The 15,033-nt window shown below is 39.6% G+C and overlaps 1 pseudogene across 1 annotated transcript; it reads left to right on the forward strand.

Annotated features, from left to right (window-relative positions):
- Positions 1 to 1,725: 1,725 nt before the first annotated feature.
- On the forward strand, positions 1,726 to 12,510 carry LOC309642622 (large ribosomal subunit protein eL6 pseudogene; annotated as a pseudogene). The gene has a single exon. The product of its transcript is annotated as a large ribosomal subunit protein eL6 pseudogene (transcript).
- Positions 12,511 to 15,033: the final 2,523 nt, after the last annotated feature.

A 15,033-nucleotide genomic window follows, 5' to 3' on the forward strand; every position in this document is an offset into this window, starting at 1 on the left:
AAATACAGCATACTTGTTATACGTGATACAATGTATTGGTCATGGCAGTTTAATTTGGTGAGGGGTTACATGTTTCATTTTGCAAAGAAGCAAAATTTAACCTTTGGTAAATGGCACCTGTTTTATCACAGCATATAAAATAAATCTAAGCAAAGGAATTTTCTCTTTCAAGGCCTGCTTAAAATTCACCTCCTCCAGACTAACTCCTTGATCCTACCCCCCATCAAAACAAACAAACAAACATCGTCAAATATGTTTTGGGAATCATTATGTGCCACATATTATGCTGGGTTCTCTCACGTGAGTCACCTCTAGTCAGAACTAAGTGCTCTCCTTCAGTCTCCCATTACACTTTTCCCTCATGTAGAGTGGGGATAGCCTGGGGAAAGGGAGATTGAATAAAGACACAGCATTGATCCCAGAGAAATATGCGTGTCTAAGCTAAGGCTGAGGGAATGGAGAGAAGGGAAGGTTAAAGAAGTGGAATTAGTAAGCCTTCAAGCTTGAATAGATGTGGAGGGAAAGGGAAGGGTGGGATCAAGACTGTGCTCCAGCTTTTAGCTTGGGTGATTCAAAATTGAGAAGGTAGAGCAGATTGGAAGGTCTATGAAACTACTGACTTCAGGCAAAAATGAAAGAAGCTGATTATTATGCACTAAAATTATAAAATGACTACTTCAGAGAAAAGATTTATAAACATTGATTTTGATTAATAATGCCCCTCTAATGCTTTCTAGTTAAACCATCAACCATCAAGACTTACTAAGGATGGGGAATTAGATACAGCCAAGTTTGTCCAGAAAGAACATGAAATACTGTTAATGCCTTAGCCTGAAACTAACAGGTTTGTCCACTACACATTTCTTGAGCACTGACTCTATGGCAGGTGCTGAGTCTGCACAGATGGGTGGGACTCACTACCTGTCGTGGTGAAGCTCTTCAGTCTGGAGAGACAGATGTGCAAATGATTAACTGTGATAGATGTGATAAATCCTATTGTAGAGCTACACAAGTGGTAGGGGCAAGGCACCCTTACCATCTACCCACAAGCCTAGGCCAGATGGTGCCACACCCACCACTGGACATATTTGCAATGTAAAAGACCTGATCCTTGATTGTTACCACCTCCATCATGCCCCCTTATAGTCATGTAAGGAAGAGAAGCTGAGAGGACTTAAACTTTGGAGTCAGGCAAATCTGAGTTCCAAGCCCAGATCCAAACTTGTTACCTGTGTGACCTTGAGCAAGGTAGCCTCAGTTTCCTCATTTGTAAGATGGGGATGACTACTACTTCATCAGATTATTGTGAAAATAAAACTGGGTAAGGTATGTTAAGTGGATGTCATATAGTAGGTATTCAAGAAATATTAATTCTGAGACTGTATTCCCATTTTCACTAATGTTTATATAGTGTCATCCAGAAGGAGTAAAACTCTACAGATGAATATTTAATCATACTCTGAAAACTTTAGTGTAAACTAAAGTGGGCTAGAGTCAGCACACTGGGTCTGAGCAGTGTGTGTGTCTCTAGTAAATAGTTTAACCTTGAGAAAAGCCTCTTACACTGCCTGCTGATCTTATCTCCAAGCCTGGACTTTTCTCTTTCCAGGCCCCAGAAACTCCCCTGTTAACAGGAGATATCTCATACTGGTGATAACATAATATTTCTTTTATTTTACTTGTTTATATATTGAATAATTTAATTTTTATTTTTATCTAAGATGAACATGTAAGTTTAAAAACCTAGTAACTATGAATCATAAAGTGGAAGTGTTCATCCCCTCTGCATCCTCCACTCTGAATTTCAGTCAGCCACTTTTACCATTCTTTTTTTTTTTTTTTTTAATAAATTTATTTATTTATTTATTTTATTTATGGCTGTGTTGGGTCTTCGTTTCTGCGCGAGGGCTTTTTCCAGTTGTGGCGAGCGGGGGCCACTCTTCATCGCGGTGCGCGGGCCTCTCACTGTTGCGGCCTCTCCCGTTGCGGAGCACAGGCTCCAGACGCGCAGGCCCAGCAGTTGTGGCTCACGGGCCCAGCCGCTCCGCGGCATGTGGGATCTTCCCAGACCAGGGCTCGAACCCGTGTCCCCTGAATTGGCAGGCAGATTCTCAACCACTGCGCCACCAGGGAAGCCCCGCTTTTACCATTCTTAACTGTTTATTTGGGAATTTACCTCTACGTATCTAAATAACATCCTTACACTACAGTTCTTGGTTATTTGTAAAATTTTAATCATTATTCATTGATTTCCCACTGTGGGAATAAAGGATTTAACACTCCTTTCATAGATACACACACACACACACACACACACACACACACACCACGCCTCTTCCATCCTTCTTATAGAGATCATAAATGTTGGTTAGATATTCAAATTTTACATTGTTATTCACAGTTAAGTCAGATAATGAATATGACTACATACAACTGCATTTCCTTCCTTACACAAATTTTTTGTTTCCCTAAAGGTAGTAATTTCATTGCTTGCCTGTTTGCTTAGTTTTCCTCCTAGTAGCACTAGTTCATCCCAAAATGCTTATAAAAAGTATGTGTCCTTTCACTACATTTGAATGCATCTGGCAATCTCTCAGTTTGTGGAAGACATTTCTCTTGAAGTCCTGCATCCTGTTGTTCCAAATTGGGCTAGTTGCTCTCCAGACCTTCTATGTAACCAAATTCCTGGGATCTTAATCTCCTTTCACTGTCTTCCTGGGATACTCTTACCCTCACTATGGTGATGGGTTCTCTATTTCCTGGATTCCATGTGTTCTTCCTACTTGTTTTACTCCCTCATTTTGTAGAAGCACATTGTCCAGTAATGTTTTCTAAAAGGGGAAGAATGGCTTTTGTTTTTGGATATCGCATACCTGAAAATGTCTTTATTCCACCCTTACATTTGATTGATAATTTGATTTGGTATAGAATTACCAATACAGGTCAGAAATATTTTTTTCTCCCAATTTTAAAGCTCCATTGCTTTTATAATTGGGTGTTTTTCTGATTGTCAGTACTTTCTAGGTGAACTGTTTTTTTTTGTTTTATGTATTTATTTTTTAATCACTGTAAACTTTAAACATGTTCTGTTTAACTCTAGTGTCCTAAAATTTCATAGTTACGTGTTTTAATGTAGGTCTATTTTCATTTATTTTAGCGGGCCCTTTCAAACTGGAAAGTCATCTTTCTATTCTTAGTTAAGATAATTTTCTTTAAATAATACTAATATGCTCTTGAAGTCATGAGTTCAAAAGTCACTTTCAGATTTGTTTTAATTCTTTTTTTATTGAAGTAGAGTTGGTTTACAATATTATATTAGTTTCATGTATAAAATATAGCAATTCGATATTTTCATAGATTATACTCCATTTAAAGTTATTATAAAATATTGGTTATATTCTCTGTACTATATATTACATTCTAGTATATTATTTATCAGATTTAAAAAAATTTCTTATTAAAATTATTGCTTGACCTTTTTTTGTTTTTCTTTTAAATTTTTAATTTTTTAAAAAGATTTTTATTGGAATTGTTGAAAATCAGAATTACCAAAAATGTAATTTGGGTATTACTTCACAAATTACTTATTAATGCCAATTTTCATCATTTTTTCTGTCCAGAACTATAAAAGAAAAAAGTCTTTCTAATGTAATGAAAAAGACAAGTTAAAGATTAGTATATGTAGCATGTATTATACTTTAGCTAATTATGCTTATGAGGTCAATTGTTGTATGGAAACTCAACCTCATTTATTGGACATCTTTAGGAAATGATCAATTCCACAGAGAAATTTATGTACACACCCTTATTTTCATTTTACCTATATTTAATTAAAATATTCCTCAAAGATGTTGTTTATTTGCCTAACTTAAACCAGGACCGCCCTTTTAACAGACACTACTGAGTATTTATTTATTCTTTCATTTACTTAGTCAACAAGTGTTGTGTAAATTTTTCTTGGTGAGTCAGGATCATCATTATACATTATTGGTAGTGTTAAACTTCAAGACAGTTTTGCCCTTAGGTGCCTTGAAGCTGTGTAGTGCAATTGGCCTCAAATACAATGCTTTGAGAAAATTAACGCTTTTTGAGAAAAAGCTCATATGACTCAGTAAGGAAAAGAAAAACAACCCAATAGGAAAAAAGACGAACAGGTATTTCATGGAAAAGGGATAACACATGGCTCATAAACATATGAAAAGATTCTCAATTTCTTAGGGACCAGAGAAATACAAATTAAAACCACAATGAGTTACCATTGTACACCACGACTGGCTAAGCCTGACAAATCCAAGTGTTACTGAGGATGTGGAGCTCTAGAACTCTTTTATACTGCTAGTAGAAGTGTAAATGTATGTAATTCTGTGGAAAACAATTTGGCATTAGCCAGCAAAGTTGAACATGCACATCCCTGCTACCCAGTGATTCCATTCCTAAGTGTGAACCCTACGAAAAATCTTACATCTGTGTAGAAGATGTATATAAGAATGTTCTGCCAGTGTAGTTTATGGGGGAAAACTGAAACAGCCTAAATAGACATGTGCTGTAGAAAAGATGGATGAATTGGAGTGTACTCATACACTGGAATACCATCCAGCAGTGAAAATTAGTGCATTATAACTATTTGCATCAATATGGATGAATGTTATAAATAATGTTGAGGGAAAAAAAGGAAGTCTCAGAAGGAGACATACAAGTATTCAATTTATATAAAGTTAAAAAGCTGACTTTACAGAATATATTTTGTAGGGATATATAAAACTCGATCCAACTATAAAGAAAAGCAAAAAAATAAAGAAAAAGATTAAGAAATAATGCCTAGGTATTATCCTACGGAAGATGTGCCTCGAAAGCTGTTGAGTCACTGCAAAAAACCCTTCAGTAAGCATGTGAGAAAACTGCGTGCTAGCGTCACTCCTGGGACCGTCCTGATCATCCTCACTGGGCGCCACAGAGGCAAGAGGGTCATTTTCCTGAAGCAGCTGAGCAGTGACTTGCTACTTGTGACTGGACCTCTGTCCCTCAATCGAGTTCCTCTGCGGAGAACACACCAGAAATTTGTCATTGCCACCTCCACCAAAATTGATATCAGTGGTGTGAAAATCCCAGAACATCTCACTGATGCTTACTTCAAGAAGAAGAAGCTGCGTAAGCCCAGGCACCAGGAAAGTGAGATCTTTGACACAGAGAGAGAGAAATACAAGATTACAGAGCAGCGCAAGGTTGACCAGAAAGCTGTGGACGCACAAATTCTGCAAAGAATCAAAGCTGTTCCTCAGCTCCAGGGCTACCTCCGCTCTGTGCTCGCTCTCACAAATGAAATTTATCCTCACAAAGTAGTGTTCTAAACTTCTCACAAGGAACCTAATTAAATAACTCGGTCCATTAAAAAAAAAAAGAAATTATCCAGAGAGTATTTACATGGGAGGAGGGTGGGTAAGGGGTATGATTATAGAAGGACACAAAGAGGGATTCAAAGACATGGTAATGTTCTGTATTACTTCAGTATCATTTCATTAAACCAATATTTCCTAAATGCCTGCTATATGCTAGGTACTGCTATAAGCACGTAGGAGTACAAGAGCCCTTTATGGAGAACATATTCTACAAGAAAAGACAAAAAAATGAATGAAATAAATTATTAAATTATTATTGTTTTAGAAGGTGATAAGTTCTATGGAAAAAATAAGAAGGTGAGGGAGTTAAGACAGAGCAGAGTGAGCGTATGGTTTGCAGAATTAAATGAGATGAGGCTTCATTGAGGTGACGTTTGAGCCAAGATTTGAAGGGCATGAGAGAGTCAGCCACATGGCTCTCTGGGTGAGTAACATTTTAGGCAGAGGGGCTAGCCAGTGCAATGGACTTATTATGGCAACATGTCTGATGTCTTCAGGAAGACATGGGGAGGGCACTGCAGCTGAAACAGAATAAGCAATATGGTCAGAGAGGTGTCAGCAGGGCTTTATAGGGCTTTATTAGATGCTAGGTCAGAGATTGGCAAACTTCTTCTGTAAAGGACCAGATAGTAAATATTTTAAGCTTTATGGGCCATAGGGTCTCAGTTGCAAACACTCAACTCTGCTGTTGTAACATGAAAGTAGCATAGACAATATGTAATGAGTGGACATGGTTGTTTTTGTATTCCAGTAAAACTTTACAAAAATAGATGGTGACTGGATTTGATTTATAGGCTGTGGCTTGCTAACTCCTGTGCTAGGTCTCGTGGGAGGCCATTGCAGGTTTTTGAACTGAAGAGTAGCAGGCTCTGACTTAGTCATTTAAAAGAATCATTCTGGCTGTAGTGTTAAGAGTAGCTTGTAGAGAGTGCCAAGGGTGAAGCAAGGAGATCTTCTCTTGGAATAATCAGGCGAGAGGTGATAGTGGCTTGAATCTTGACGGCACAGCTGAGGTAGAGAAAAGGGGTCCGTTTCTCTGCTTTTGAAAGTAGAGTTAACTGGATTTGCTGATTGATTGGATGTGGGTGTGAGAAAAGAGTCAAGGATGACTGTAAAGTTTTCAGCCTGAGCATCATTTAAGGAGAGAAATACCCTTTGTGGTTGCACATTATTTTTTTAATTATATATTATGTTTTATAAACTTTATGTCTGGTATATTTAACAATATTTTTTTTTAAAAGAGAACATGTTCCATCCAAGATCTGGTGTTTTATTTAACTAACCAGATTTTGCCTCTTTATCCTATTTCACAAACAGAAAATTCTGTTTTCCCTCCCTCCTATTGCATTTTTTTCCCCAAGCATATGAGCTGCCAGAAATAGCACAAAATGACCAGACTGACTTGGGAGAGGAAGAAGCAAAATGTCTAGAAGAAATGGAAACTTAAGATTCAAGATTCTCATGAGCATTGCAATTTTTTCACCATTCTCCTGAAACCAATCCCCTATAAGGGAACATCAGCAGCACTACAGGACAAGTAGGAAGGGAAAGAAAGCTGAAGGAGGGGTAAGCATGGGAAGAGAAAGGGAAAGAGAGAAGGAATGAAGGAAAACCCAAAGGACTGCTGGCTCTGTTGAGACGACACCGAAGCAATAGCTATAATTGATGAGAAGAATTTTTGTTAGATAAATTTCAGTTCTCCCAGCGTTTACTAAAAGGACAAGAGAGAAGCTTAGGAAGGGGAAGGAAAACAAGATCCATCCCTGGGACCCGATGCTGAAGTTGCTGTAGTGTATTCAATAGTGCTTTTGACGATGGTGGCGAATGCATTTACAGTGAAATGATGTCACTGTAGAGGCAAAGAATTGGGGTTTTTCAATATCATTCAAAAGAAGCAGATGAGAACAATGAGCTTTATAGAAGCTTAACATATTTATACACATCTTGGAATTTTAAGAAAAGGAAACTATGGTAGGAATGAAAATGATTCTTACTCCCATGGGAATTTATAATTTAGAGGGAGAAGAAAAATACATACAGAAACAAAGAAGTGAACGAGGTGGGTGGGAATATGGGACTGCCCCGGCACGTTGTTCACATTGGAGCTTTAGTGCTCTGGTGTGGGCTGTTTCTAAATTCCAGCATCTCCTGAGGCTCCTGAGGCTGAGGGCAGAAAGAATGTTTACGAACTATTTCTGGTCTAGAGTCTCCGTCCACACTTCATAGAAGTCAACTCCATCCAACCTTAACATCCGTAACATTCTGAGAGTCAAAGCTTGCCCTGGACTGAGATTCCAGACCAGATTTAGGTCTGAGAGGAAGTAAAGGTGTCTTTCCCTGACACATCCGAGACAAGGAGAGATACCAGGGTAGAAGATTCAGACTAAGCCAGAAAACGCCAGGGAACCAGAGGAGAAAGCCTCCATGGAAATGCCAGTAAGAGCCCTAATCTGGGGTGTAGGGCAAGTACAGAGAGAGCCAAGAGTTCAGAATTGGACTGATGAGAGTGAGCTCAATTAGGCGGCATCAAAAGGGAGGTGAGAGTGGGAGCCAAGACACTGTTGAACATCTGCTAGCATTTGCAACTTGATTTTACGGATCGTGTGGGTGTGTTAGCCTGGCTGAAAAGTATCAGGGGGTGGAGTAGCCGCTTGGCCCAGACGGGAACCACATGGACCTCCAGCGATGGAGTTGAGAGTTGAGGCTGGAAAAGGACTTGTGGGACTACTCACTCCTTGGGACTGTACACCAGAAGCAGGGGAAGACATTTTAAAACAGGAAATGTGAAAAAAAAAAAAAAAAAGGAGGGGAAAAGAGTATTTGTTGTAATTATAGGAATATGGGTCCTGAATATAGGAGAAGTTTTGTTCCAACTTCTCCACTTACCAGGCTGTGTGACTTTGTGCAAATAATGTAAAATTCCTGAGCCTAAATTTTCTCATCTTTAAAACTGAGATTATAATACCCAACTCACAGTTATTTACATGGTTCTATATAATAATATTACATATAGATACATATGAGTTTTATATACCTATATGGACTTGCATAGTGCTTGGTATCGAATAGGTTCTCAATAATTGGTAGTTCCCTTCTTCCTTTTTTTTTTATTGTCATGTTCCTTGACAAATGATTAGATTAGTCAGTAACTGATTATTTATTGAGAAGTATTATTTGTATAAAAAATGTAATACAACTGTGGACTTCAGTTAATAATAATGTGGTAATATTAGTTCATCAGTTGTAACAAATGTATCACTAATGCAAGATGTTAATAAAAAGAGAAACTGTATGTGCAGGGAAGAGGAGGTATATGGGAACTCTGTGTACTTTCACTCAATTTTTCTGTAATCATAAAACTGCTCTAAAAAACAAAGCCTATTTAATTTTTTTTTAATGTATGAGGTACAGCAGGTGAAGATAAAAAAGTAAAAGATATGGTCTCTGCTCTCTAGAATTTTACAGTTAGTTGAAAACACAGACACACAAAAGGGAAGAGCTAGTTTATGAGGGCAAGGCATACCTTTTTAAGAAGTTAAACCAGGGTTTCTCCACAGCAGCCCTGTTGACATTTTGGATTTATGTTGTCAGGGCTGTCTGATGCACTGTAGAGGTTTATCAACAGGTTTCCAGATTTTGCCCTATGTCCCTGCGAGGCAAAATTGCTCCTGGATGAGAATCACTTAGTTTTATAAGTTGTCCTCTTCTTTCATCCCCACCTTCCATTGATCCATCAGGAAGTCCTATATTATGTCGCTCTTGTTTACCTTGGATCTTATTTTGTACCATGAAGTATGCCCTGAGATATGCCCTCTACCACTAGAAAGCTGCTACATCAATTGAGGGCGAAATCACCCTACGTGATGTCCCTGCTTCTGCACTATCTCCTTCAATTCATTTTCCTCACGGGATCTGTGGTCATTTAAAAACATAAGTCCAAAGCATATCACCCCTCCTGTTTAAGCTCTTGTGCAGGGATTCTCAACAGGCTGCACAATGGATTCACAACTGAGGCCTGAAAGTACAGTGATCCCTGTGTCCCACTCCCAAAAATGTTGATGTCATTCGGCATCAGGTTGTTTTTCTGAATTTTAGTCTTGATGTTTTATACTGCTCCATCTTTCAGTTCATTAATACTCTGTTCACTTGTGTCTAACTGGCATTAAATCCATGTTCTTAATTTTTAATTTCACTTAGAGTATCTTTCAGTTCTAGAATTTCTATTTGATTCTTCTGTATCTTTTATTTCTTGAACACATTAATCATAGATGTTAGAGATATTAGATAGGTACTTTAAAATAACTGAACCAGCTGCAGGTATGTTTTAATTTTTTCTTTTTTTTTTAAATTTTGAATTTTTTTTTTATTGAGACTTTTTTATAAAGCAGTTTAAGGATGACAGCAAAATCGAAGGGGAGGTGCAGAGATTTTCCATATATGCCCTGCCCCACCCAACATTCACAGCCATCTCATCATCAACATCCCCCACCAGAACGGTACGCTCATTACAGTTGATGAACGTACACTGACACGTCATAATCACCCAAAGTCCATAGTTGACATTACTGTTCACTCTTGGTGTTGTACATTTAATGGGTTTGGACAAATGTGGGCTACATATTGTATGGCTCCAAGTATATATGCCATTCTGGAAAAGGCAAAACTATGGAGACAGTAAAAAGATCAGCGGCTGACAGGGGTTTCAGGGGAGAGAGGGAGGGATGAATAGGCAGAGCACAGAGGATTTTTAGGGCAGTGAAAATACTCAGTATGTTTTTATTTTCTTTTGATTTTTAATAATTTGCTTTTCTTTATTAAGTGCCAGACATTCTGTATTAAAAATTATAGTCTCTGGATTGTGTCATCTTCCTCCAAAGAGGGTTAACATATCTTCTGCCCAACATATGCAGAGCCAGACGATCAGAGCAGTCCTGTCAAGGGCTGGTTTTAGACTTTGTTAAGACTGTTCTATTTCAGTTTAGCCCTCACCTCTGGATATACCCCTTACTCCTAGGGTAGACCTTCTGTGGTTTATGAAGCTCTAAGGTATTTACCTAAGGCTCAGCACCTTGGCGAGGAGCTCCATCATCCATCTGCCCAGCACCATGTGGCTGCTCAAGTCTCTGTCAGCAATTTAACCTTCATCTGTTGCTTTTTGCTGAGTTTCTTGGACTCTTGCCCCGTACATACACAGCTTAGCAGTTATCCAATACTTTGAGGGGAAATTGCACAAGACTTTTAGGTTTGCTTCTGCAGTTCTCACCACTCTGGGATTGCCTTTCAAGGGAAAAAAGCCAGTGTGACTATGAAACTGTGCTTCCCTCCTCTCAGGAATCATAGTCCCTTAAGTCCTACCAGAGTTGGTTGCTCTCCAATGACTTCACATAATTGTTTTGTGTACTTTGTTTAGCTTTTAAAGTTGTTTTTAATGGAAGGATTACTCTAATTTAAGCTACTGTGTTATATCTGGTACCAGAAGTCCTGGCATTGGAATTTTTTAACGCTTTCCAGTGGATTCTAAAGTATAGCCAAGATGGTGGTTTACCATTGTATTAGATTTAGCAATTTATAACAATTTGTCTTGGTTTATAAATTCTGTAAACCCCAGGGACTTCTCTGCTTTATTCACTACTATATCCATATCATCTAGAACACTATCTGGCACATAGTTGAATTGATTAATCAATAGTGTAAACATTAATATAAAAGCTATCATAAAAAATGCCCCACTTTAAGGACAAATGAGGGGCCTTAAGGAATGCAAACAGTAACAGTTTAGGGAAACGAAAAGAGGGCTGTGTCCTATTAATAAAAGCTTTCCAAATAAAAAATAACTTAATGTCTCATCTCTCTATATGAGTCTAAGCTTTGGAATATTTATCTAACTGAACTCACTTTAAATGAAAGCTGAGGTCAATGGAGTATGAAGGATGGCTTTGATGATGCCATAAAATGTGTGGGTCAGTGTTAAACACTTCACTTCTGGGGTGAATGATCTCAGGAAGACCTTGCCAAGAAATGACTTTAGCTAATGTGAGATAATAGAAAATATATTGGTCCCTGTCTCTGGTTCCTGGCGCGGAACTCCTGAAACCCTTGTAATTGCCTAAGTGATAAGAACACTAGGAGCATCTTTTGTTCTAATATTTGGTCTTTGGCCCCAGTTCCTGACACAGGGCTCCTGAGACCTTTGTAATTTCTTGGGTGATAGGAGTGTCTTTTGTTCTAATGAGGTGACTCTTGTTGGGCTCCTGGATGAAGGCTGGTTACCAGAAAAACAAAGCTATGATTGGAAGCTTGGAATTTTCAGCCCTAACCCCCATTCTTTTGAGAAGGGAGAAAGCCTGAAAATGGAGTTAATGATGGACCGTGCCTCTGTGACAAAGCCTCCATAAAAATCCCAGAAGTGTGGAGTTTGGAGAGCTTCCAGGGTGGCAAACACATCCCCAACTCCACGGAGACAGAAGCTGCTGTGCGCAGGACTCTCCCAGACCTTTCCCTGTGCACCTCTTCGTCTGACTGTTCATCTGTATTCTTTATCATATATTCCTTAACAAACTGATAAACTTAAGTAAGTGTTTCCCTGATTTCTGTGAGCCACTGTAGCAAATTAATCAATCCCAAGAAGGGGGTTATGGGAACCTCTGATTTGTAGCCAAGTTGGACAGAAGTTGTGGGCAACCTGGAAATCTGTCACTTGCGATTGGCATCTCAAGTGAAGAGCAGTCTTGTGGGACTGAGCCCTTAACCTGTGGGATCTTACAATATCTCCAGGTAGGTAGTGTTAGAATTGAGTTAAACTGTAGGACACCCAGCTGGTGTCATGAAGAATGTTTGGTGTGGGGAAAACCTCCACATATTTGGTGACCAGAGGTGTCAGAAGTGAAGTGTTCTGTGTGCAAGTAAAAGAGAAAGACACAGGAGGTAGACTGGACTGAGGTTTTTCCTTTACAACTGAAAAGAAGCAGAAAACTCCAAAGAATGTGGTTGGTAGTTTAGAGTTAGAAAAATTGCAGATTAGAGGGACCAGCTGGCCCAGCATTTGAATTTGCTAAAATGTGAACTCCAGTCAAAGCCAGCTGAAACAGTCAAAACAAAACAAAACAAAACAAAATTTGCTCTTAGGATCTCAGAGTTTAAAGAGATTTACAGAAGACCAGGGCAGCATTCATCTCTCTTGTGGGTCCCATAACTTGTGACATTGACCTAAGAAAACGAGGACAGCATATTTTTCTCCGGATATCTGAGGACTGTGTTGGCTCCATATGCTTTACATCTCTTCTGGGGTTCTTGCTACTTGTCAACTGGAGGGTTTTTCATGTTGCTTCAGAATCTCAGAGGGACTAGTAACAGGTGAGGTCAGTGAAATGCCTTGGTGGCATTTACTATTCCAGTTAGGATTCTTTACATTTCTTTTTTTTTTTTTTAATTTTATTTATTTATTTTTGGCTGCATTGGCTCTTCATTGCCGTGCACGGGCTTTCTTTAGTTGCGGAGAGTGGGGGCTACTCTTCATTGCGGTGCGCAGGCTTCTCATTGCGGTGGCTTCTCTTGTTGTGGAGCACGGGCTCTAGGCATGCGGTCTTCAGTAGTTGTGGCACGTGGGCTCAGTAGTTGTGGCACACGGGCTTAGTTGCTCCGCGGCATGTGGGATCTTCCCGGACCAGGGCTCGAACCCGTGTCCCCCTGCATTGGCAGGCGGATTCTCAACCACTGCGCCACCAGGGAAGCCCTACATTTCTACAGTATAAATCTCTCCTTCTTCCTCCTTGAAATTTCTAGTAAAGCCTGGTATGATCGCTAACAAACACATGCAAAATGATCTTAAAAGCCAGGATGGGGCTGCCTGTCCCTTTGTAGAGCTTGTTACGGACAGCTCAGAGATTAAACATTATGAACAGGAGTAAAGACATCTGGTAGGTAGCCTAAAATTGATAGTTTTAGAATTTCAACTGGGATATATGGTGATTTAGTAAAATAAATAGAGGGACTAACTCATGTGGAACTGTGTTTTCTTGTGGTCCTTGAGGGAGACGAGGTTGAGGTAAGGAGAGAGGGCATTTCTGGTTGAAGCTCGGGGATGACCCAGCTCTGTATAACCCTCCTCCTTCTACAGTGCTGATGTTACCGAGTCCAAGCTCGCTCTGCTTGCCGCACGACAGGCCAATAAATCGGAGACGAGGTGTTGAGGCAAGGAATATGACTTTATTTGGTAAGCCGGCAGACCGAGAAGATGGCAGACTGAAGTCTCAAAATAACCATCTTATCGAGCTTTGGATGCCAGTTTCTTTTATAGCACAGAGGGGGAGGAGATGAGGAAGTAAAAAGGCCAGAAGTTTTGTAAATATCCCCTGGAATGGCCAGCCTCAGGGAGGGGATATGTTAATTTCTTCTTTCTTGCAGCCATCCACAGGGTGGACAGGGTCCGGATGTTTCCCTGATCAAAGGCACTTTGGTTTAACATTCAGGCTGAGGGACAGCGTTCCCCATGGCAGGCCGTTACGTATAGACAGGATCCTTTTAGTGAACAAAAGCAATGGGAAGCAAAGGCTAAAGTAAAAGAAACAGTTCCAACAAGTAGTCAGATTTGGCTCTTCCCTGTTACACTGCTTCAAGGCTTCCATTGTGGCTATAATATATATTCGGCATTTGTCATTAAAATGAGAGCTATAGCCTCATTTCTAGCCTCTAGAAACCACAGTACTGTTGGGCTAAATTCATTGCCTCTGACTGAACCCAAAGACCCTTGTATTAGTTTCCTAGAGCTACCGTAACCAAGTACCATGAACTGGGCGGCTTAAAACAGAAATGTATAGTCTCACAGTTCTGGAGGCTAGGATTCTGAAATCAAGTTGTGGGTAAGTTCATGTTCCCTCTGAAACCTATAGGAGAATCCTTTCCTGCCTCTTCCTAGCTTCTGGTCCTTGGCTGGCATCTTTTGCATTTTGGGGCTTGCAGCTGCCTGATTCCAATAGCTGCCGTTATTATCACATGGCATTCTCCCTGTGTGTCTCTTCATATCTTTTTATAAGGACACCAGTCATATTGAAATAGGGGCCCACCCTAACCAAGTATAACCTTATCTTGACTAATTACACCTGCAATGACTCTATTTCCAAATAGGGCACATTCTGAGGTACTTCAAAGATGTGTTAGGACTTCAGCGTATCTTTTTCGGAGGGACATAACTCAGCCCATAACAGCCCTCAAGTGGGCAGCCACATTAACCACACCAGAGATGAGAAGAAACTATCTCCTCCATGATGGAACCTAGTTCTATGTTAATGATATTTTACTGGGATGGAGACATATAGCTACATGAAACATACCTCATTTTCTCTGCAGGGCTCCCTCCTCCTCTTTTCCTCACAATTAACTCCTTTCTGCTTAATGATGTACAGAAGAGATATACTACCCAATGGTGATAGTGCAAAATTTTTCTTGACTGAAGGAATGCCTCTATTGATATTTATAGGGAGTTATTGACCCAGACTTAATGTTTGCTACCACTTCCAAGGACTATGGCTTCGGGGTGAAAATCTACTATTTGGAGTGAGCTCAGTGGTGGAAATGAGAAAGTATCTGCCTTTTTTTTTTTATCTGCCTTTCCAATTTGTTTGCCAAGGTCATGTCTCCC

This window comes from Balaenoptera physalus (genome assembly GCF_965194825.1).
Source record: "Balaenoptera physalus genome assembly, chromosome: 1".
Taxonomy (NCBI): Eukaryota; Metazoa; Chordata; class Mammalia; order Artiodactyla; family Balaenopteridae; genus Balaenoptera; species Balaenoptera physalus.